We start from the raw sequence: 24,506 nt of genomic DNA, 5'->3' as shown, positions 1-24,506 counted from the left end.
CAGATAGCTGTGTAGATATTTCCATGTTTACACAGACAGTGTTGTAGTTATTTCCATGTTTATACAGATAGTGGTGAAGATATTTCCATGTTTATAAAGATAGAAGTGTAGAAATTTCCATGTTTATAGAGATAGCGGTGTAGATATTTCCATGTTTATACAGATAGAGGTGGAGATATTTCCATGTATATACAAATAGCGGTGGAGATATTTCCATGTTTATACAGATGGCGTTGTAGATATTTCCAAGTTTATATAGATAGCAGTTTAGATATTTCAATGTTTCTACAGACAGCGGGGTAGATGTTTCCATGTTTATAGAGATTGCGGTTTAGGTATTTCCATGTTTATGGAGATAGCGGTGTAGATATTTCCATGTTTATACAGATAGTTGTGTAGATATTTCAATGTGTATACAGATGGAAGTGTAGACATTTCTAAGTGTATAATGATGGAGGTGTGGATAATCCCATGTTTATACAGATGACTGTGTAGATATTTCCATGCATTTACAGATGGCGTTTTAGATATTTCCATGTTTATACTAATAGCGGTGTGTCTATGTCCATGTTTATACAGATTGCGGTGTAGATATTTCCATGTTTATAGAGATGGCTGTGTAGTTATTTCCAGGTTTACACAGATGGCTGTGTTGATATTTCCATGTTTATACAGATGGCAGTGTTGATATTTCAATGTTTATAGAGATAGTGGTGTAGATATTTCCATGTTTATACAGATGACCGTTTAGGTATTTCCATGTTTATACAGATGGCGGTGTAGATATTTCCATATTTATAGAGATAGCCATGTAGGTATTTCCATATTTACACAGATAGCGGTGTAGATATTTCCTTGTTTACACAGATAGCGGTGTAGATGTTTCCATGTTTATACAGATAGCGGTGAAGATATTTCCTTGTTTACACAGATAGCGGTGTAGATGTTTCCATGTTTATACAGATAGCGGTGTAGATATTTCCATGTTTATACAGATCACGGTGTAGATATTTCCATGTTTATACATATAGCCGTGTAGATATTTCCATGTTTATACAGATAGCGCTGGAGATATTTCCATGTGTTCAGAGATAGCTGTGTAGGTATTTCCATATTTGCTCATATTGCCGTGTAGATATTTCCATCTTTACATAGATAGCGGTGCACATATTTCCATGTTCACACAGATAGCTGTGTAGGTATTTCCATGTTTATACAGATTGCGCTGTAGATATTTCCATGTTTATAAAGATTGCGGTGTAGATATTTCTTTGTTTTTAGAGATAGCCATGGAGATATTTCCATGTTTATACTGATAGCGATGTAGATATTTCCAAGTTTGTACAGATAGCGTTGTAGATATTTCCATGCTTATACAAATAGCGGGTAGATATTTCCATGTTTATACTGATAGCAGTGTAGATATTTCCATGTTTATACAGAGATCGGTGGAGATATTTCCATGTTTATACAGACACCGTTATAGATATTTCTATGTTTTTTAGAGATAGCGGTGTAGATATTTCCATGTTTACACAGATTGCGGTGTAGATATTTCCATGTTTATAGAGGTAGCGGTGTAGATATTTCCACCTTTATAAAGATGGCTGTGTAGACATTTCCATGTGTATACAGATGGCAGTGTAGATATTTCCATGTTTATACAGATGGAGGTGTAGATATTTCCATGTTTATACTGATGACTGTGTAGATATTTCCATGCTTTTACAGATGGCGGTGTAGATATTTCCATGTTGATACAGATAGCGGTGTGGATATTTCCATGTTTATACAGATAGCGGTGTAGCTATTTCCAAGTTTATACAGATAGTGGTGTAGCTATTTCCATGTTTATACAGATAGTGTTGTAGATATTTCCAAGTTTATACAGATCATGGTGTAGATAATTCCATGTTTATACAGATAGCGGTGTAGATTTTTCCATGTATAAACAGATAGCGGTGTAGATATTTCCATGTTTACAGAGATAGCGGTGTAGGTATTTCCATATTTGCACAGATTGTGGTGTAGATATTTCCATCTTTACACAGAGAGCGGTGAACACATTTCCATGTTTATACGGATAACTGTGTAGGTATTTCCATGTTTATACAGAAAGTGGTGTATGTATTTCCGTGTTTATTCTCACAGCGGTGGAGATATTTCCATGTTTATACAAATAGCGGTGGAGATATTTCCAGGTTTATACAGATGGTGGTGTAGATATTTCCAAGTGTATACACATAGCTGTGTAGATATTTCCATGTTTATACAGATAGCATTGTAGATATTCCCATGTTTATACAGATAGCGGTGTAGATATTTCCATGTTTATAAAGATTGCGGTGTAGATATTTCCATGTTTATAAACATAGCGGTGTAGATATTTCCATGTTTATACAGATAGCGGTGGAGATATTTCCATGTTAATACAGAGAGCCGTGGAGATGTTTCCAGGTTCATACAGATGGCGGTGTAGATATTTCCAAGTTTATAGATATGGCTGAGTAGATATTTACATGTTTATAGAGATGGCTGTGTAGTTATTTCCATGTTTATAAAGATGGCGGTGTAGATATACCCGTGTTTATACAGATCACGATGTAGACTTTTCCACCTTTCTACAGATGGCAGTACACATATTTCTATGTTTATAGAGATGGCTGTGTAGATATTTCCATGCATATAGGGATTTCAGTGATGATATTTCTATGTTTGTAGAGATAGCGGGGCAGATAATTCCATGTTTATAGAGATGGCGGTGTAGGTATTTCCATGTTTATAGAGATAGTGGTGTAGATATTTCCATGTTTATAAAGATGGCTTTTTGATATTTCCATGTTTATACTGATGGCGGTGTTGGTAATTCCATGTTTATACAGAGAGCTTTGTAGATATTTCTATGTTTATACAGCACACAGTGTAGATAATTCAATCTTTATACAGATGGCAGTGTAGATAATTCCATGTTTATACAGATAACGGTGTAGGCATTTCCATTTTTACACAGATGGTGGTGTAGATAGTTCCATGTTTATGGAGATGTCGGTGTAGATAATTTCATGTTTATAGAGATGGCGGTGTAGATATTTCCATGTTTATAGAGATGGCGGTGTAGATATTTCCATGTTTATAGAGTTAACGTTGTAGGAATTTCCATGTGTATAGAGAGAACGGTGTAGATATTTCCATGTTTATACAGATGACTGTGTTGATATTTCCATGTTTATATAGATGGCGGTGTAGATATTTCCAAGTTTATACAGATAGTGGTGTAGAAATTCCCATATTTATACAGATAGTTGTTTAGATATTTCCATGTTTATACAGATTGCGGTGTAGGTATTTCCATGTTTATACAGATAGCAGTTTAGAGGTTTCCATGTTTACACAGATGACCGTGTATGTTTTTCCATGTTTATACGGACGGTGTTGTAGATATTTCCATGTTTATACTGATAGCGTTGTAGGTATTTCCATGTTAATAGAGATAGCGGTGTAGATACTTCCTTGTTTATACAGATAGCGGTGTAGATATTTCCATATTGCACAGATTGCGGTGTAGATATTTCCATCTTTACACAGATAGCGGTGTACATATTTCCATGTTTACAAAGATAGCTGTGTAGATATTTACATGTTTACACAGATAGTGTTGCAGATATTTCCATGTTTATACAGATAGCGGTGTTGATATTTCCATGTTTATACAGATAGCCATGGAGATATTTTGATGTTTATACAGACACCGGTGTAGATATTTCAATGTTTATACCGATAGCAGTGTAGATATTTCCATGTTTATACAGATAGCGTTCGATATATTTCCACGTTTATACAGACAGCGGTGGAGATATTTCCATGTTTATTCAGATAGCGGTGGAGATATTTCCATGTTTATACAGAGGGCGGTGTAGATTTTTCCAAGTTTATACAGATAACGGTGTACATATTTCCATGTTTACACAGATAGCGGTGTAGATATTTCCATGTTTACAGAGTTACCGCTGTAGGTATTTCCATGTTTATAGAGATAGCAGAGTAGATACTTCCTTGTTTATACTGATAGCGGTGTAGATATTTCCATGTTAATAGAGATAGCGGTGTAGGTATTTCCATGTATATAAAGATATCATTGTAGATATTCCCATGTTTATACAGATAGCGGTGTAGATATTTCCATGTTCGTAGAGATAGCGGTGTAGATGTTTCCTTCTTTATACAGATAGTGGTGTAGATATTTCCATGTTTTCAAAGTTAGTGCTGTAGATATTTCCATGTTTATAGAGATAGCAGTGTAGATACTTCCTTGTTTATACAGGTAGAGGTGTAGATATTTCCATGTTTATAGAGACAGCAGTGAAGATATTTCCATGTTTATACAGATAGTGGTGTAGATGTTTCCATGTTTTAACAGATGGCGGTGTAGATATTTCCATGTTTATAGTGATAGCGGTGTAGATATTTCCATGTTTATAAAGATGGCGTTGTAGATATTTCCATGTGTATACAGATGATTGTGTAGATATTTCCATGCTTTTACAGATGGCGGTGTGAATATTTCCGAGTTTATAAATATCGTGGTGTAAATATTTCCATATTTATACAGATGGCGGTGCAGATATTTCCATGTATATAAAGATAGCGGTGGAGATATTTACTTGTTTATAGAGATAGCGGTGGAGATATTTCCATCTTTATAGAGATAGCGATGTAGATATTTCCATGTTTATACAGATGACTGTACAGATACTTTCATGTTTTTACAGATGGCGGTGAAGATATTTCCATGTTTATACAGATAGCGTTTTGGCTATTTCCCTGTTTATACAGAAAGCAGTGTAGATATTTCCATGTTTATACAGATGGCTGTGTACATATTTCCACGTTTATACAGATGGCAGGGTAGATATTTCTATGTTTATACAGATAGCGGTGTAGGTTCTTCAAGGTTTATACCGATAGCGGTGTAGATGTTTCCTTGTTTACAGAGATAGCGGTGTAGATATTAGCATATTTGCACAGATTGTGGTGAAGATATTTCGATCTTTACACAGATAGCGGTGTACATATTTCCATGTTTACACAGATAGCTGTGTAGATATTTCCATGTTTATACAGATAGCGGTGTAGATATTTCCATGTTTACACAGATAGCATTGTTGATATTTCCATCTTTGCACAGATTGATGTGTAAATATTTCCATGTTTATTCAGGTAGCAGTGTAGATATTTCCATGTTTACACAGATATCTCTGTAGATATTTCCATGTTTACAAACATAGCGTTGTAGATATTTCCATGATTATGGAGATAGTGGTTTAGATATTTCCATGTTTATACAGATAGCGGTGTAGACATTTCCATGTTTATAGAGATAGCGGTGTAGATATTTCCATTTTTATACAGATAGCGGTGTAGTTATTTCCATGTTTCTACAGATAGCGGTGGAGATATTTCCATGTTTATAGTGATCCGGTGTAGATATTTCCATGTTTATACAGATAACGATGTAGATATTTCCATGTTTGTAGAGATATCGTTGTAGACATTTCCATGTTTCTACAGATAGCAGTGTAGATATTTCCATGTTTATACTGATGGCGGTGTAGATATTTCCATGTTTATACAGATGGTGGTGTAGATATTTCCATGTTTATACAGATAGCGGTGTAGATATTTCCATGTTTATACACATAACGGTGCAGATTATTCCCTGTTCACGAAGATGGCGGTGAAGATATTTCCATGTTAATAGAGATGGCGCTGTAGATATTTCTATGTTTATAGAGATAGCGGTGTAGATAGTTCCATGTGTTTATAGATGGCGGTGTAGGTATTTCCATCTTTATAGAGATAGTGGTGTAGATATTTCCATGTTTATAAAGTTAGCAGTGTATATATTTCCATGTTTATTCAGATAGCGGTGTTTGTATTTCCAAGTTTATACAGATAGCGCTGTAGGGATGTCCATGTTTATACTGCTCGCGGTGTAGATATTTCCATCTTTATAGAGATTGCAGTGGAGATATTTCCATGTTTATACAGATAGCGGTGTAGATATTTCCGTGTTTATACAGATGGCGGTGTAGTTAGTTCCATGTTTATGTAGATGGCGGTGTAGATATTTTCATGTTTATAGAGATGGCAGTGTAGATATTCCCATGTTTATAGAGATGGCTGTTTAGATATTTCCAAGTTTATACAGATCGCGGTGTAGGTATTTCCATGTTTATAGAGATGGCGGTGTAGATATTTCCATGTTTATGCAGATGGCTGTGCAGATATTTCTTTGTTCATACAGATGGCAGTGTAGATATTTCCATGTTTAAAGAGATGGTGGTGTAGATATTTCTATGTTTATACATTTGACTGTGTAGTTATTTCCATGTTTATACAGATGGCAGTGTAGACATTTCCATGTTTATACAGATAGCGGTGTAGATATTCCCATGTTTATACAGGCAGCGGTGCAGAAATTTCCATGTTTACACAGATCGCGGTGAAGATATTTCCATCATTCTACAGATCGCGATGTAGATATTTCCATGTTTATACAGATTGCGGTGTTGCTATTTCCATTTTTGTACAAATGGCAGTGTAGATGTTTCCATGTTTATGCAGATGGTGGTGTAGATATTTCCATGTTTATAGAGATGGCGGTGTAGATATTTCTATGTCTATAGAGATAGCAGGGTAGATATTTCCATGTTTATAGATTTGGCGGTGTAAGTATTTCCATGTTTATAGAGATAGCAGTGTAGATATTTCCATGTTTATACAAATAGAAGTGTAGATATTTCCATGTTTATACAGATTGTGGTGTTGTTATTTCCATGTTTATACAGATAGCGGTGTAGATATTTCCATGTTTATACAGCTAGCGGTGTAGATATTTCCATATTTATAGAGATGGCAGTGTAGATATTTCCATGTTTATACAGATAGCAGTGCAGTTATTTCCATGTTTATACAGATGGCAGTGCAGATAGTTCCATGTTTATGGAGATGGCGGTGCAGATATTTTCATGTTTATAGAGACGGAGGTGTAGATATTTCCAAGTTTATAGAGAGAGCGGTGTAGATATATCCATGTTTATACAGATGGCAATGTAGATATTTCCAGGTTTATACATATGGCCCTGTAGATATTTCCATGTTTATAGAGATGGTGGTGTAGATATTTCGATGTTTATACAGATGAATATGTAGATATTTCCATGTTTATACAGATGGTGGTGTAGATATTTCCATCTTTTTACAGATAGCGGTGTAGATATTTCCATGTTTATACTGAAGGTGGTGGAGATATTTCCATATTTATGCAGAAACGGTGTAGATATTTCCATGTTTATAGAGATAGCGGTGTATATATTTCCATGTTTACACAGATAGCGGTGTACATATTTCCATCTTTGCAAATATTGCGGTGTAGATGTTTCCATGCTTATTCACATAGCCGTGTAGATATTTCCATGTTTACACAGATAGCTCTGTAGATATTTCCATGTTTATAGTGATAGTGGTGTAGATATTTACATGTTTACACAGATAGTGGTGTAGATATTTCCTTCTTTGCACAGATTGCGGTGTAGATGTTCCCATGCTTATTCACATAGCGGTGTAGATATTTCCATGTTTACACAGATAGCTGTGTAGATATTTCCATGTTTATACAGATGGCGGTGTAGATATTTCCAAGTTTATACAGATAGCGGTGTAGATATTTCCACGTTTATACATATAGCGGTGTAGACATATCCATGTTTATACACATTGCGGTGTAGGTATTTCCATGTTTATACAGATAGCGGTGTAGATATTTCCATGTTTATTCTGATAGCGGTGTAGGTATTTCCATGTTTAGAGAGATGGCAGTGTAAGTATTTCCATGTTTATAGAGATAGCGGTGTAGATATATCCATGCTTATACAGATAGCGGTGCAGATATTTCCTTGTTTAAACAGATAGCGGTGTTGGTATTTCCATGTTTATGCAGACAGCAGTGTAGATATTTCCTTGTTGGTAGAGCTCACGGTGTAGATATTTCCATCTTTACACAAATCGCAGTGTAGATAATTCCATGTTTATACAGATAGCGATGGAGATTTTTCCTTGTTTATATAGATGGCGGTGTAGACAGTTCCATGTTTATGGAGATGGCGGTGTAGATATTTTCATGTTTATAGAGATGGTGTTATAGGTATTTCCATGTTTATAGAGATAGCGGTGAAGACATTTCCATGTTTATACAGATGGCCTTGTAGATATTTCCATGTTTATAGAGATGGAGGTGTAGATATTTTCATGTTTATACAGATGACTGTGTAGATATTTCCATGTTTATACAGATGGCAGTGTAGATATTTCCATGTTTATACAGATAGCGGTGTAGATATTTCCGTGTTTATAGAAATAGCGGTGTAGATATTTCCATGTTTATAAAGATGTCGGTTTACGTATTTCCATGTTTATATAGATGGCGGTGTAGATATTTCCATGTTTATACAGATCCGGTGTAGATATTTCCATCTTCATACAGACAACGATGTACATATTTCCATGTTTGTAGAGATAGCGGTGTAGGTATTTCCATGTTTATACAGATGGCGATGTAGATATTTCCATATTTTTACAGATAGTGATCTAGGTATTTCCAACTTTACACAGATAGCTGTGGAGATATTTTCATGTTTTTACAGATATCTGTGTAGATATTTCCATGTTTATACGGATACAGGTGTGGCTATTTCCACGTTTATACAGATAGAAGTGTAGATATTTCCATGTTAATAGAGATGGCTGTGTAGATAGTTCCATGTTTATACAGATTGCATTGTAGATGTTTGCATGTTTATACAGATGGCGGTGTAGATATTTCCATGTTTATGCAGATGGCGGTACGGATATTTCCATGTTTATACAGATAGCGGTGTAGAAACTTCCATGTTTATACAGGTAGCGGTGTAGATATTCCCGTGTTTATACAGATCACGGTGTAGACGTTTCCACCTTTCTACAGATGGCAGTGTAGATATTTCTAAGTTTATAGTGATGGCGGTGTAGATATTTCCATGTTTATAGACATCGTGATGTAGATATTTCCATGTTTATGCAGATGGCGGTGTAGATATTTCCATGTTTATAGAGATGGCGGTGTAGATATTTCTAGGTTTATAAAGATAGCGGGGCAGATAATTCCATGTTTATAGAGATGGCAGTGTAGGCATTTCCATGTTTATAGAGATAGTGGTGTAGATACTTCCATGTTTATACAGATGGCGGTGCAGATATTTCCACATTTATACAGATAACGGTGTAAGCATTTCCATTTTTACACAGATGGTGGTGTAGATAGTTCCATGTTCATGGAGATGTCGGTGTAGATATTTTCATGTTTATAGAGATGGCGGTGTAGATATTTCCATGTTTATAGAGATTGCGGTGTAGATATTTCCATTTTTATAGAGATAGCTTTGTAGGTATTTCCATGTGTATAGATAGAGAGGTGTAGATATCTCCAGGTATATACAGATGGCTCCCTAGATATTTCCATGTTTATACAGATGGCAGTGTAGATATTTCCATGTTAACAGAGATAGCGGTGTAGATATTTCCTTATTTGCACAGATTGCAGTGAAGATATTTCCATCTTTACACAGATAGCTGTGTCCATATTTCCATCTTTACACAGATATCTGTGTAGATATTTCCATGTTTACACAGATACTGTTGTAGATATTTCCATGTTCATACAGATAGCGCTGCAGATATTTCCATGTTTATACAGACAGTGATGTGGATATTTCCATGTTTATACTGATAGCGTTGTAGATATTTCCATGTTTATTCAGATAGCGGTGTAGATATTTCCATGTTTATTCTGATGGCGGTGTAGATATTTCCATGTTTATACAGATAGTGGTGGAGATATTTCCATGTTTCTACAGATAGCGGTGGAGATATTTCCATGTTTATACAGATGGCGGTGTAGACATTTCCAAGTTTTATCAAATAGCGGTGTACATATTTCCTTGCTTACACAGATAGCTGTGTAGATATTTCCATGTTTAGAAAGATAGTGTTGTAGATATTTCCATGTTTATAGAGATAGTGGTGTAGATATTTCCATGTTTATACTGATAGCGTTGTAGGTATTTCCATGTGTATACAGATGGCAGTTTAGGTATTTCCGTGTTTATACAGATTTCGGTGTAGGTATTTCCAAGTTTAAAGAGATAGCGGTGTAGATATTTCCATATTTATACAGATAGCCCTGTAGATATTTCCATGTTTATTCACATGGCGGTATAGTTATTTCCATGTTCATACAGATAGCGTTTTGGCTATTTCCATGTTTATACAGATGGCTGTGTAGATATTTCAACGTGTATACAGATGGCAGTGCAGATATTTCCATGTTTATACAGATGGCTTTGTGGTTATTTCCAAGTTTATACAGATGGCAGTGTAGATATTTCCATGTTTACTCAGATGGAGTTGTAGATATTTCCATGTTTATACAGTTAGCGGTGTAGATATTTCCACGTTTATACAGATTGCCGTGTAGACATTTCCATGTTTATAGAGATAGCGCTGTAGTTATTTCCATATTTATACCGATGGCAGTTTAGTTATTTCCAGGTGTATACATATGGCAGTGTAGATATTTCCATGTTTATACAGATGGACGTGTAGATATTTCCATGTTTATAAAGATGACAGTCTAGATATTTCCATGTTTTCACAGATGGAGGTGTAGATATTTCCATGTTTATACAGATACCGGTGTGGCTACTTCCATGTTTATACAGATAGCGGTTTAGATATTTCCATGTTTATAGAGATGTCTGTGTAGATAATTCCATGTTTATACAGATGGCGGTGTAGATATTTCCATGTTTATACAGATAGTGGTGGAGATATTTCCATGTTTCTACAGATAGCGGTGGAGATATTTCCATGTTTATACAGATGGCGGTGTAGACATTTCCAAGTTTTATCAAATAGCGGTGTACATATTTCCTTGTTTACACAGATAGCTGTGTAGATATTTCCATGTTTAGAAAGATAGTGTTGTAGATATTTCCATGTTTATAGAGATAGTGGTGTAGATATTTCCATGTTTATACTGATAGCGTTGTAGGTATTTCCATGTGTATACAGATGGCAGTTTAGGTATTTCCGTGTTTATACAGATTTCGGTGTAGGTATTTCCAAGTTTAAAGAGATAGCGGTGTAGATATTTCCATATTTATACAGATAGCCCTGTAGATATTTCCATGTTTATTCACATGGCGGTATAGTTATTTCCATGTTCATACAGATAGCGTTTTGGCTATTTCCATGTTTATACAGATGGCTGTGTAGATATTTCAACGTGTATACAGATGGCAGTGCAGATATTTCCATGTTTATACAGATGGCTTTGTGGTTATTTCCAAGTTTATACAGATGGCAGTGTAGATATTTCCATGTTTACTCAGATGGAGTTGTAGATATTTCCATGTTTATACAGTTAGCGGTGTAGATATTTCCACGTTTATACAGATTGCCGTGTAGACATTTCCATGTTTATAGAGATAGCGCTGTAGTTATTTCCATATTTATACCGATGGCAGTTTAGTTATTTCCAGGTGTATACATATGGCAGTGTAGATATTTCCATGTTTATACAGATGGACGTGTAGATATTTCCATGTTTATAAAGATGACAGTCTAGATATTTCCATGTTTTCACAGATGGAGGTGTAGATATTTCCATGTTTATACAGATACCGGTGTGGCTACTTCCATGTTTATACAGATAGCGGTTTAGATATTTCCATGTTTATAGAGATGTCTGTGTAGATAATTCCATGTTTATACAGATGGCAGTGTAGATATTTCCATGTTTATACAGATAGTGGTGTATATATTTCCATGTTTATACAGATGACTGTGTAGGTATTTCCATGTTTATACAGATGGCGGTGTAGATATTTCCATGTTTATTGAGATAGCATTGTAGATAATTCCATCTTTGCACAGACTGCGGTGTAGATATTTCCATGTTTATACAGATAACGATGTAGATATTTCCATGTTGATACAGCTAGCGGTGTAAAAGTTTCCATGTTCATACAGACAGCGGTGGAGATATTTCCGTGTTTATACAGATAACGGTGTAGATATTTCCATGTTTATAGAGATAGTGGTGTAGATATTTCCTTATTTATACAGATAGCGGTTTATATATTTCCATGTTTATACTGATAGCCGTGTAGATATTTCCATGTTTATTCACATAGCGGTGTAGATATTTCCATGTTTATACACGTCGTGGCGTAGATATTTCCATGTTTATACAGATAGCGATGTAGAAATTTCCATGTTTATGTAGATCGTTTTGTACATATTTCCATGTTTATACAGATAGCAGTGCAGCTTTTCCATGTTTATAGAGATAGCTGAGTGGATATTTATATGTTTATACAGATAGTGATGCAGATATTTCCAGGTTTGTACAGATAGCGGTGTAGATATTTGCATGTTTATAGAGATAGCCATGTAGATATTTCCATGTTTATACCGAGAGCGGTGTAGACATTTCCATGTTCATAGAGATAGCTGTGTAGGTATTTCCATGTTTACAGTGATAGCGTTGTAGATATTTCCATCTTTGCACAGACTGCGATGTTGACATTTCCATCTTTACTGATATAGCGCTGTGGATATATCCATGTTTACAAAGATAGCTGCGTAGATATTTCCAGGTTTACCAAGAAAGCATTGTAGATATTTCCATCTTTATACAGATAACTCTGTATATATTTCCATGTTTATACAGATAGCGGTGCAGATATTTCCATGTTCATACTGATAGCGGTGTAGATAGTTCCATGTTTATTCACATATCTGTGTAGATATTTCCAAGTTTATACACGTCGTGGTGTAGATATTTCCATGTTTATACAGATAGCGGTGTAGATATTTCCATGTTTATACTGATAGTGGTGTGGCTACTTCCATGTTTATACAGATAGCGGTGTAGGTATTTCAATGATTATAGAGATGTCTGTGTAGGTAATTCCATGTTTATACAGATGGCAGTGTAGATATTTCCATGTTTATACAGATAGTGGTGTAGATATTTCCATGTTTATACACATGACTGTGTAGCTATTTCCATGTGTGTACAGATGGCGGTGTCGATATTTCCATGTTTATTGAGATAGCATTGTAGATATTTCCATCTTTGCACAGACTGCGGTGTAGATATTTCCATGTTTATACAGATAACGCTGCAGATAATTCCATGTTTATACAGCTAGCGGTGTAGATGTTTCATGTTCATACAGACAGCGGTGGAGATATTTCTTTGTTTATACAGATAACGGTGTAGATATTTCCATGTTTATAGAGATAGCGGTGTAGATATTTCCATGTTCATTCACATGGCGATGTAGATATTTCCATGTTTATACATGTCGTGGTGTAGATATTTCCATGTTTATACAGACAGTGGTGTAGATATTTCCATGTTTATACTGATAGCAGTGTAGATATTTCCATGTTTATACATATAGCGGTGTAGATATTTCCATGTTTGTACAGATCGTGGTGTAGACATTTCCATGTTTATACAGATAGCGGCGCTGATATTTCCATGTTTATACAGATAGCGGGGTAGATATTTCCATTTTTACTGAGATAGCGGTGTAGATATTTCCATATTTGCACAGATTGCGGTGTAGATATTTCCATCTTTACACAGAGACCTGTGTACATATTTCCATGTTTACACAGATAACTGTGTAGTTATTTCCATGTTTACACAGATAGTGTTTTAGATATTTCCATGTTTATACAGATTGCGGTGTCGATATTTCCATGTTTTTACTGATAGCGGTGTAGATATTTCCATGTTTATTCACATGGTCGTGTTGATATTTCCATGTTTATACATGTCGTGGTGTAGATATTTCCATGTTTATACAGATAGCGGTGTAGATATTTCCATGTTTATACAGATAGCGGTGTAGATATTTCCATGTTTATAAAGATAGCGGTGTAGATATGTCCATCTTTATAGAGATAGCGGTGGAGATATTTCCAGATTTATACAGACAGCGGTGTCAATATTTCCATGTTTATACTGATAGCGGTGTAGATATTTCCATATTTATTCACATAGCGGTGAGGATATTTCCATGTTTATACACGTCGTGGTGTAGATATTTCCATGTTTATACAGATAGCGGTGTAGATATTTCCATGTTTATACTGATAGTGGTGTGGATACTTCAATGTTTATACAGATAGCGGTGTAGATATTTCAATGATTATAGAGATGTCTGTGTAGGTAATTCCATGTTTATACAGATGGCAGTGTAGATATTTCCATGTTTATATAGATAGTGTTGTAGATATTTCCATGTTTATACAGATGACTGTGTAGGCATTTCCATGTGTGTACAGATGGCGGTGTAGATATTTCCATGTTTATTCACATGGCGGTGTAGATATTTCCATGTTTATACATGTCGTGGTGTAGATATTTCCATGTTTGTACAGATAGCGTTGTAGATATTTCCATGTTTATACTGATAGCGGTGTAGATATTTCCATGTTTATACATATAGCGGAGTAGATATTTCCATGTTGATACAGATCGTGGTGTAGACATTTCCATGTTTATACAGATAGCGGTGTAATTTCCATGTTTATACAGTTAGCGGTGTAGATGTTTCCATGTTTACTGAGATAGCGGTGTAGATATTTCCATATTTGCACAGATTGCGGTGTAGATATTTCCATCTTTACACAGAGACCTGTGTACATATTTCCATGTTTACACAGATAGCTGTGGAGATATTTCCATGTTTACACAGATAGTGTTATAGATATTTCCATGTTTATACAGATAGCGGTGTAGATATTTCCATGTTTATAAAGATAGCGGTGTAGATATTTCCATCTTTATAGAGATAGCGGTGGAGATATTTCCATGTTTATACAGATAGCGATGTAGATATTTCCATATTTCTACAGATAGCGGTGGAGATATTTCCATGTTTATACAGATAGCCGTGTAGACATTTCCATGTTTATAGAGATAGCGGTGTAGATATTTCCAAGTTTATACAGAAGGCAGTGTAGATATTTCCAGGTATATACAGATGGCAGTGTAGGTATTTCCATGTTTATACAGATGGACGTGTAGATATTTCCATGTTTACAAAGATGACAGTGTAGATATTTCCATGTTTTCACAGATGGCGGTGTAGATATTTCCATGTTTATACAGATAGCGGTGTGGCTACTTCCATGTTTATACAGATAGCGGTGTAGATATTTCAATGGTTATAGAGATGTCTGTGTAGATAATTCCATGATTATACAGATGGCCGTGTAGGTATTTCCATGTTTATACAGATAGTGGTGTAGATATTCCCATGTTTATACAGATAGGCGTGGAGACATTTCCATGTTCATAGAGATAGCGGTGTAGATATTTCCATGTTTATACAGATGGCAGTGTAGATATTTCCAGGAATATACAGATGGCAGTGTAGATATTTCCATGTTTATACAGATGGACGTGTAGATATTTCCATGTTTACAAAGATGACAGTGTAGATATTTCCATGTTTTCACAGATGGCGGTGTAGATATTTCCATGTTTATACAGATAGCGGTGTGGCTACTTCCATGTTTATACAGATAGCGGTGTAGATATTTCAATGGTTATAGAGATGTCTTTGTAGATAATTCCATGTTTATACAGATGGCAGTGTAGTTATTTCCATGTTTATACAGATAGTGGTGTAGATATTTCCATGTTTATACAGATGACTGTGTAGGTATTTCCATGTGTGTACAGATGGCGGTGTCGATATTTCCATGTTTATTGAGATAGCATTGTAGATATTTCCATCTTTGCACAGACTGCGGTGTGGATATTGCCATGTTTATACAGATAACGCTGCAGATAATTCCATGTGTATACAGCTAGCGGTGTAGATGTTTCCATGTTCATTCAGACAGCGGTGGAGCTATTCCTTTGTTTATACAGATAACGGTGTAGATATTTCCATGTTTATAGAGATAGTGGTGTAGATATTTCCATATTTATACAGATAGCGGTGTCAATATTTCCATGTTTATACTGATAGCGGTGTAGATATTTCCATGTTTATTCACATAGCAGAGTAGGTATTTCCATGTTTATACACGTCGTGGTGTAGATATTTCCATGTTTATACAGATAGCGGTGTAGATATTTCCATGTTTATACTGATAGTGGTGTGGCTACTTCCATGTTTATACAGATAGCGGTGTAGATATTTCAATGATTATAGAGATGTCTGTGTAGGTAATTCCATGTTTATACAGATGGCAGTGTAGATATTTCCATGTTTATACAGATAGTGTTGTAGATATTTCCATGTTTATACACATGATTGTGTAGGTATTTCCATGTGTGTACAGATGGCGGTGTCGATATTTCCATGTTTATTGAGATAGCACTGTAGATATTTCCATCTTTGCACAGACTGTGGTGTAGATATTTCCATGTTTATACAGATAACGCTGCAGATAATTCCATGTTTATACACCTAGCGGTGTAGATGTTTCATGTTCATACAGACAGCGGTGAAGATATTTCTTTGTTTATACAGATAACGGTGTAGATATTTCCATGTTTATAGAGATAGCGGTGTAGATATTTCCATGTTCATTCACATGGCGATGTAGATATTTCCATGTTTATACATGTCGTGGTGTAGATATTTCCATGTTTATACAGACAGTGGTGTAGATATTTCCATGTTTATACTGATAGCAGTGTAGATATTTCCATGTTTATACATATAGCGGTGTAGATATTTCCATGTTTATACAGATCGTGGTGTAGACATTTCCATGTTTATACAGATAGCGGCATTGATATTTCCATGTTTATACAGATAGCGGGGTAGATATTTCCATTTTTACTGAGATAGCGGTGTAGATATTTCCATATTTGCACAGATTGCGGTGTAGATATTTCCATCTTTACACAGAGACCTGTGTACATATTTCCATGTTTACACAGATAACTGTGTAGGTATTTCCATGTTTACACAGATAGTGTTATAGATATTTCCATGTTTATACAGATTGCGGTGTAGATATTTCCATGTTTATAAAGATAGCGGTGTAGATATTTCCATCTTTATAGAGATAGCGGTGGAGATATTTCCATGTTTGTACAGATAGCGGTGTAGATATTTCCATGTTTCTACTGATAGCGGTGGAGATATTTCCATGTTTATACAGATAGCCGTGTAGACATTTCCATGTTCATAGAGATAGCGGTGAAGATATTTCCATGTTTATACATATAGCAGTGTAGATATTTCCAGGAATATAAAGATGGCAGTGTAGATATTTCCATGTTTATGCAGATGGACGTGTAGATATTTCCATGTTTATAAAGATGACAGTGTAGATATTTCCATGTTTTCACAGATGGCGGTGTAGATATTTCCATGTTTATACAGATAGCGGTGTGGCTACTTCCATGTTTATACAGATAGCGGTGTAGATATTTCAATGGTTATAGAGATGTCTGTGTAGATAATTCCATGTTTATACAGATGGCAGTGTAGATATTTCCATGTTTATACAGATAGTGGTGTAGATATTTCCATGTTTATACAGATGACTGTGTAGGTATTTCCATGTGTGTACAGATGGCGGTGTCGATATTTCCATGTTTATTGACATAGCATTGTAGATATTTCCATCTTTGCACAGACTGCGGTGTAGATATTTCAATGTTTATACAGATAACGCTGCAGATAATTCCATGTGTATACAGCTAGCGGTGTAGTTGTTTCCATGTTCATACAGACAGCGGTGGAGATATTTTTTGTTTATACAGATAACGCTGTAGGTATTTCCATGTTTATAGAGATAGTGGTGTAGATATTTCCAGATTTATACAGATAGCGGTGTCAATATTTCCATGTTTATACTGATAGCGGTGTAGATATTTCCATATTTATTCACATAGCGGTGTAGATATTTCCATGTTTATACACGTCGTGGTGTAGATATTTCCATGTTTATACCTATAGGGGTGTAGATATTTCCATGTTTATACTGATAGTGGTGTGGATACTTCCATGTTTATACAGATAGCGGTGTAGATATTTCAATGATTATAGAGATGCCTGTGTAGGTAATTCCATGTTTATACAGATGGCAGTGTTGATATTTCCATGTTTATACAGATAGTGGAGTAGATATTTCCATGTTTATACAGATGACTGTGTAGGTATTTCCATTTGTGTACAGATGGCGGTGTCGATAGTTCCATGTTTTTTCACATGGCGGTGTAGATACTTCCATGTTTATACATGTCGTGGTGTAGATATTTCCATGTTTGTACAGATAGCGGTGTAAATATTTCCATGTTTATACTGATAGCGGTGTAGATATTTCCATGTTTATTCACATAGCAGTGTAGGTATTTCCATGTTTATACACGTCGTGGTGTAGATATTTCCATGTTTATACAGATAGCGGTGTAGATATTTCCATGTTTATACTGATAGTGGTGTGGCTACTTCCATGTTTATACAGATAGCGGTGTAGGTATTTCAATGATTATAGAGATGTCTGTGTAGGTAATTCCATGTTTATACAGATGGCAGTGTAGATATTTCCATGTTTATACAGATAGTGTTGTAGATATTTCCATGTTTATACACATGATTGTGTAGGTATTTCCATGTGTGTACAGATGGCGGTGTCGATATTTCCATGTTTATTGAGATAGCACTGTAGATATTTCCATCTTTGCACAGACAGTGGTGTAGATATTTCCATGTTTATACAGATAACGCTGCAGATAATTCCATGTTTATACACCTAGCGGTGTAGATGTTTCATGTTCATACAGACAGCGGTGGAGATATTTCTTTGTTTATACAGATAACGGTGTAGATATTTCCATGTTTATAGAGATAGCGGTGTAGATATTTCCATGTTCATTCACATGGCGATGTAGATATTTCCATGTTTATACATGTCGTGGTGTAGATATTTCCATGTTTATACAGACAGTGGTGTAGATATTTCCATGTTTATACTGATAGCAGTGTAGATATTTCCATGTTTATACATATAGCGGTGTAGATATTTCCATGTTTATACAGATCGTGGTGTAGACATTTCCATGTTTATACAGATAGCGGCATTGATATTTCCATGTTTATACAGATAGCGGGGTAGATATTTCCATTTTTACTGAGATAGCGGTGTAGATATTTCCATATTTGCACAGATTGCGGTGTATATATTTCCATCTTTACACAGAGACCTGTGTACATATTTCCATGTTTACACAGATAACTGTGTAGGTATTTCCATGTTTACACAGATAGTGTTATAGATATTTCCATGTTTATACAGATTGCGGTGTAGATATTTCCATGTTTGTAAAGATAGCGGTGTAGATATTTCCATCTTTATAGAGATAGCGGTGGAGATATTTCCATGTTTATACAGATAGCGGTGTAGATATTTCCATGTTTCTACTGATAGCGGTGGAGATATTTCCATGTTTATACAGATAGCCGTGTAGACATTTCCATGTTCATAGAGATAGCGGTGTAGATATTTCCATGTTTATACATATAGCAGTGTACATATTTCCAGGAATATACAGATGGCAGTGTAGATATTTCCATGTTTATGCAGATGGACGTGTAGATATTTACATGTTTATAAAGATGACAGTGTAGATATTTCCATGTTTTCACAGATGGCGGTGTAGATATTTCCATGTTTATACAGATAGCGGTGTGGCTACTTCCATGTTTATACAGATAGCGGTGTAGATATTTCAATGGTTATAGAGATGTCTGTGTAGATAATTCCATGTTTATACAGATGGCAGTGTAGATATTTCCATGTTTATACAGATAGTGGTGTAGATATTTCCATGTTTATACAGATGACTGTGTAGGTATTTCCATGTGTGTACAGATGGCGGTGTCGATATTTCCATGTTTATTGACATAGCATTGTAGATATTTCCATCTTTGCACAGACTGCGGTGTAGATATTTCCATGTTTATACAGATAACGCTGCAGATAATTCCATGTGTATACAGCTAGCGGTGTAGATGTTTCCATGTTCATACAGACAGCGGTGGAGATATTTTTTGTTTATACAGATAACGCTGTAGGTATTTCCATGTTTATAGAGATAGTGGTGTAGATATTTCCAGATTTATACAGATAGCGGTGTCAATATTTCCATGTTTATACTGATAGCGGTGTAGATATTTCCATATTTATTCACATAGCGGTGTAGATATTTCCATGTTTATACACGTCGTGGTGTAGATATTTCCATGTTTATACCTATAGCGGTGTAGATATTTCCATGTTTATACTGATAGTGGTGTGGATACTTCCATGTTTATACAGATAGCGGTGTAGATATTTCAATGATTATAGAGATGCCTGTGTAGGTAATTCCAGGTTTATACAGATGGCAGTGTTGATATTTCCATGTTTATACAGATAGTGGAGTAGATATTTCCATGTTTATACAGATGACTGTGTAGGTATTTCCATTTGTGTACAGATGGCGGTGTCGATAGTTCCATGTTTTTTCACATGGCGGTGTAGATACTTCCATGTTTATACATGTCGTGGTGTAGATATTTCCATGTTTGTACAGATAGCGGTGTAAATATTTCCATGTTTATACTGATAGCGGTGTAGATATTTCCATGTTTATACATATAGCGGAGTAGATATTTCCATGTTTATACAGATCGTGGCGTAGACATTTCCATGTTTATACAGATAGCGGTGTTATTTCCATGTTTACAGATAGCGGTGTAGATATTTCCATGTTTACTGAGATAGCGGTGTAGATATTTCCATGTTTGCATAGACTGCGGTGTAGATATTTCCATCTTTACACAGAGACCTGTGTACATATTTCCATGTTTACAGAGATAGCTGTGTAGATATTTCCATGTTTACACAGATAGTGTTATAGATATTTCCATGTTTATACAGATAGCGGTGTAGATATTTCCATGTTTATAAAGATAGCGGTGTAGATATTTCCATCTTTATAGAGATAGCGGTGGAGATATTTCCATGTTTATACAGATAGCGATGTAGATATTTCCAAGTTTCTACAGATAGCGGTGGAGATATTTCCATTTTTATACAGATAGCCGTGTAGACATTTCCATGTTCATAGAGATAGCGGTGTAGATATTTCCATGTTTATACAGATTGCAGTGTAGATATTTCCAGGTATATACAGATGGCAGTGTAGATATTTCCATGTTTATACAGATGGACGTGTAGATATTTCCATGTTTATAAAGATGACAGTGTAGATATTTCCATTTTTTCACACATGGCGGTGTAGATATTTCCATGTTTATACAGATAGCGGTGTGGCTACTTCCATGTTTATACAGATAGCGGTGTAGATATTTCAATGGTTATAGAGATGTCTGTGTAGATAATTCCATGTTTATACAGATGGCCGTGTAGGTATTTCCATGTTTATACAGATAGTGGTGTAGATATTTCCATGTTTATACAGATGACTGTGTAGGTATTTCCATGTGTGTAAGATGGCGGTGTCGATATTTCCATGTTTATTGAGATAGCATTGTAGATATTTCCATCTTTGCACAGACTGCGGTGTAGATATTTCCACGTGTATACAGATAACGCTGCAGATAATTCCATATTTATACAGCTAGCGGTGTAGATGTTTCCATGTTCATATAGACAGCGGTGGAGATATTTCTTTGTTTCTACAGATAACGGTGTAGATATTTCCATGTTTATAGAGATAGTGGTGTAGATATTTCCAGATTTATACAGATAGCGGTGTCAATATTTCCATGTTTATACTGATAGCGGTGTAGATATTTCCATATTTATTCACATAGCGGTGAAGATATTTCCATGTTTATACACGTCGTGGTGTAGATATTTCCATGTTTATACAGATAGCGGTGTAGATATTTCCATGTTTATACTGATAGTGGTGTGGATACTTCTATGTTTATACAGATAGCGGTGTAGATATTTCAATGATTATAGAGATGTCTGTGTAGGTAATTCCATGTTTATACAGATGGCAGTGTAGATATTTCCATGTTTATATAGATAGTGTTGTTGATATTTCCATGTTTATACAGATGACTGTGTAGGCATTTCCATGTGTGTACAGATGGCGGTGTAGATATTTCCATGTTTATTCACATGGCGGTGTAGATATTTCCATGTTTATACATGTCGTGGTGTAGATATTTCCATGTTTGTACAGATAGCGTTGTAGATATTTAAATGTTTATACTGATAGCGGTGTAGATATTTCCATGTTTATACATATAGCGGAGTAGATATTTCCATGTTTATACAGATCGTGGTGTAGACATTTCCATGTTTATACAGATAGCGGTGTTATTTCCATGGTTATACAGTTAGCGGTGTAGATATTTCCATGTTTACTGAGATAGCGGTGTAGATATTTCCATATTTGCACAGATTGCGGTGTAGATATTTCCATCTTTACACAGAGACCTGTGTACATTTTTCCATGTTTACACAGATAGCTGTGTAGATATTTCCATGTTTACACAGATAGTGTTATAGATATTTCCATGTTTATACAGATAGCGGTGTAGATATTTCCATGTTTATAAAGATAGCGGTGTAGATATTTCCATCTTTATAGATATAACGGTGGAGATATTTCCATGTTTATACAGATAGCGATGTAGATATTTCCAAGTTTCTACAGATAGCGGTGGAGATATTTCCATTTTTATACAGATAGCCATGTAGACATTTCCATGTTCATAGAGATAGCGGTGTAGATATTTCCATGTTTATACAGATTGCAGTGTAGATATTTCCACGTATATACAGAAGGCAGTGTAGATATTTCCATGTTTATACAGATGGACGTGTAGATATTTCCATGTTTATAAAGATGACAGTGTAGATATTTCCATGTTTTCACAGATGGCAGTGTAGATATTTCCATGTTTATACAGATAGCGGTGTGGCTACTTCCATGTTTATACAGATAGCGGTGTAGATATTTCAATGGTTATAGAGATGTCTGTGTAGATAATTCCATGTTTATACAGATGGCCGTGTAGGTATTTCCATGTTTATACAGATAGTGGTGTAGATATTCCCATGTTTATACAGATAGGCGTGTAGTCATTTCCATGTTCATAGAGATAGCGGTGTAGATATTTCCATGTTTATACAGATGGCAGTGTAGGTATATCCAGGAATATACAGATGGCAGTGTAGATATTTCCATGTTTATACAGATGGACGTGTAGATATTTCCATGTTTATAAAGATGACAGTGTAGATATTTCCATGTTTTCACATATGGCGGTGTAGATATTTCCATGTTTATACAGATAGCGGTGTGGCTACTTCCATGTTTATACAGAGAGCGGTGTAGATATTTCAATGGTTATAGAGATGTCTGTGTAGATAATTCCATGTTTATACAGATGGCAGTGTAGGTATTTCCATGTTTATACAGATAGTGGTGTAGATATTTCCATGTTTATACAGATGACTGTGTAGGTATTTCCATGTGTGTACAGATGGCGGTGACGATATTTCCATGTTTATTGAGATAGCATGGTAGATATTTCCATCTTTGCACAGACTGCGGTGTGGATATTGCCATGTTTATACAGATAACGCTGCAGATAATTCCATGTGTATACAGCTAGCGGTGTAGATGTTTCCATGTTCATACAGACAGCGGTGGAGATATATCTTTGTTTATACAGATAACGGTGTAGATATTTCCATGTTTATAGAGATAGTGGTGTAGATATTTCCGTATTTATACAGATAGCGGTGTCGATATTTCCATGTTTATACTGATAGCGGTGTAGATATTTCCATGTTTATTCACATGGCGGTGTAGATATTTCCATGTTTATACACGTCGTGGTGTAGATATTTCCATGTTTATACAGATAGCGGTGTAGATATTTCCATGTTTATACTGATAGCGGTGTGGCTACTTCCATGTTTATACAGATAGCGGTGTAGATATTTCAATGACTATAGAGATGTCTGTGTAGGTAATTCCATGTTTATACAGATGGCAGTGTAGATATTTCCATGTTTATACAGATAGTGGTGTAGATATTTCCATGTTTATACAGATGACTGTGTAGGTATTTCCATGTGTGTACAGATGGCGGTGTCGATATTTCCATGTTTATTGAGATAGCATTGTAGATATTTCCATCTTTGCACCGACTGCGGTGTAGATATTTCCATGTTTATACAGATAACGCTGCAGATAATTCCATGTTTATACAGCTAGCGGTGTAGATGTTTCCATGTTCATACAGACAGCGGTGGAGATATTTCTTTGTTTATACAGATAACGGTGTAGATATTTCCATGTTTATAGAGATAGTGGTGTAGAT

The sequence above is a fragment of the Pan paniscus genome, chromosome 5 (genome assembly GCF_029289425.2).
Source record: "Pan paniscus chromosome 5, NHGRI_mPanPan1-v2.0_pri, whole genome shotgun sequence".
Taxonomy (NCBI): domain Eukaryota; kingdom Metazoa; phylum Chordata; class Mammalia; order Primates; family Hominidae; genus Pan; species Pan paniscus.
Note: the sequence above shows the minus strand (reverse complement) of the source record.